Source organism: Lactuca serriola, chromosome 4, assembly GCF_051521515.1.
Source record: "Lactuca serriola cultivar US96UC23 chromosome 4, Lser_US96UC23_V15, whole genome shotgun sequence".
NCBI classification, from domain to species: Eukaryota; Viridiplantae; Streptophyta; class Magnoliopsida; order Asterales; family Asteraceae; genus Lactuca; species Lactuca serriola.
Genome location: NC_136411.1, coordinates 284,677,879 through 284,680,972, shown reverse-complemented (window position 1 = coordinate 284,680,972; position 3,094 = coordinate 284,677,879).

Here is a 3,094-nt window from a genome sequence, read left to right as displayed (position 1 = left end):
TGACTTTTGCTTGCCCCGAAGCGAAACTGAATTTTAAAGAAACTAACATCACATAAGGCAATCCCAATTGAACCCAACCATTATGTCAAGGCCTCGATGCATGCATTTGTGTCTATTTTTTTTTCTAAAGACTCCCTAATTCTAAATACTCACAATCCTCATAAACACTTGCCTACTTTTTCCGAACAATGCTCATTTTATACATCTCTCCGAACCCATTCGCAGAAAACCTCCTAACCTCAAGGTATTTTTGGTTGAGCAACCCAAGCATACATAAACTAAGAAAAATTACAATTCTTGATACCCTTATACAACTCTTTGGAATTCTTTACTCTTGATAATTTTGACTTTAATTTCCTTGAATTCACCATCTTTTGATTTTTCGGTATCTTCAACTTTTAAACTTTTGGGATATTGATGTTCAATCTTCATACTTTAATCTTGATAACTCCAAAAATTCTAACAACTTTTTATTGTAATTCTTTTTTCTTTTTTCTTTCATGTAACTCATTTTTTTCCACTTAATTCTTACATGCTTAAACAGGGCGCTCAACTTCAACCCTTATTGGTTAAGGATAATAATTTTCCGGGATACATTTCTGGTACACGATGCGAAACATATTGCATCCCTCAAACTAAGTGTGGTTTTGTTTTTGTCCCATGATTTCACTAGAATAAGGGAGGCCACAAATGCATTATAATGTATATAGGTTCAACTAAACATTTGAGTCCTCATAAAATCATCAAACATAATACTAGCATGGGATCCTAATTGCTTTTACCAAAATTTCCTAATTTCGCCCTAGCAATTTCATGCACAAATTTTAAAAAATTAAAAACTTAACTAAAATTTAGCTAATGTAACCAACCCCTACCCCCACACTTAATTTATGCAATGTCCCCGTTGCATATTATGAATGATAAATAAAGAGGGAATTGGAACAAACTCCCCTGGGATAGTAGTTGCGAGGTTGATATTCTTCACTTTAGCTCCATCTTCAGCTGACTTTAGACATGGGAACAGCTCATCCATGCCTTGGGTGTCAAATCTTGTGTGGTACAACTCCAAATATGCAGGAAAATAGTCTTGAAAAATCCTAGGAAAACAACTTTAAAAGAACATGAGTAAACCCATATCAAATATGGTCAAAACCCAAATGTTGTTAGTGAAATATCGAGTGACTCGCTGAGTAAATGTGGCTGCTCGACGAGCAGAAGGCTTTTAAGCAGATAAATCGTGATTTTTCAAGCGGACTCGCCGAGCCCAAAAGATGCACTCGGCGAGTACATCGATGAGTGATAAATGTCTCTTCTGTTTTCGAGTCTGTTTCTGCTGTGGTTGAGTATGATGATTTAGTGTCTTTCCTTCATTTTTTTCCTTTAATAAACAACACTCTTAACCCTCTCTTGACAACAGACTCAACCTTAAACTAAAAAATAGCTCATATTCTTCTAGACTCGACCCTTACTCTCGACTTCACACTTGAAACTATCGCATGCATCCTAGCCTCAATCTGAAAACAAGAACAACCAAAAGTGATAAAAGCAAATCCTTACTTAAAGTCCTAAAATTTTAAAGTTCCAAATAACCAAACAAAAACAAACATAGCAAAGTGTTTTTAAATCATCCAAATTAAACATAAAATCAAACTTCATTCTTCATCTTCCTCCTCATCTCCTTGCTGCCCACTCCCTCCAGCTTGGGTTCTCCTTGCTTGCATCCTTTCGTACCAACTTGATATATATGGGAATCCGGGTCCCGACCTTGGTGCTAAATTCAATTGCTCAAATAAATAAGCAAATGAATCGTTAACATAATTCACGCCTCTCCCCATCTTGTCTTGGTACCTTCTCGACTCAATGTTGTACCAATCCATGGGTAGCTCTTCCTCCACCGGAATAACCGGTTGGTCTTCCCGGACTCGCTCTCTCCTTTGCATCACCCTTCTTCCCGGTTCCTCTAGCACTAACGGTTCATCATCATTGGGGATAGAAATATCCCCCACCAAAATCCTCAATAATCCTAGCCCTCCTAAATAATGTTATGCTAAAGGGAGGACTAGAAATCATTGTTAATGCCCGTGCTCTTGTTGGTCCAAAATACCATAAGGGCAAGCTTTGTCACAAACATGCCCCCGTTAATCTTTGAAGTGACCCGATCCTTGACTGCCCCCTCCGCCAAATATTTTGCCATACAATATGGCATTTTGCAAAAGACATTGGGAGTGATAATACTCCACATGTAGAAGATATCTAGAGTAGGGACTTTATCGTCATCCTTTTCGCATGTTAATAGAACTCTCGATCAGACGATGTATCAAGCGATGAATCGGGGAACGGATGCTCCCCTCTTGGGCGGATGAAGGAATGTAAACCCGATTTGCAATTGTGGTCCACCAAGTCGATGCAACCACATCTTCAGGCAAGTCTTTATGGTACTATTCCAAGAAAGATTCAAAAGTTTCAGACATTATCATGTGTTGATCATAAATACCAAGTCTCCATGCCAACTCTGCAATGCTGCACTGACGCAACTCTCCCCCAAGACAAAATGAAATAACATTTAAGCTGTAATAGTCATTACCACCCCGGATAGAAATGGTAGCAAAAAACTCCCAACACAACTCTTGATACACGGGTTCTTGAAGCTTGAATAATTGAGTCCACTCGTCACAAATTATTGTTACCCATCCACTTCAACAGATTTGACCAAATAACGGTTCAGCTCTTCCTCCAACCTAGCTTGTCCCATCCATGCCCAATCTAATTCATTAGGAACGTAAATCTCTTTGCGCTGCAACGCCTCCAGCTTGTTTTTAGCACGTGCAAGTGAAGACTTTGAAGTTATTTGAGGAAAATTAAGCCATGGAATGCTCCCATGATTAACCCCTCTTGAAGTTTTCCCCCTCCTGTACGTGTTTTCTGCACAACACAACCAAGAAAACAACCAAAAAAGCACATGAAAATAAAAGTTGTCAGATTCTAGCCATCAGCAGCATGGACTCGCCGAGTCCACGAACAGACTCGGCGAGTAGGACGAACTTTGCGAGTCTAGATCTGTTCGGTGGAATAACTCAACCAAATGTGTAAATTA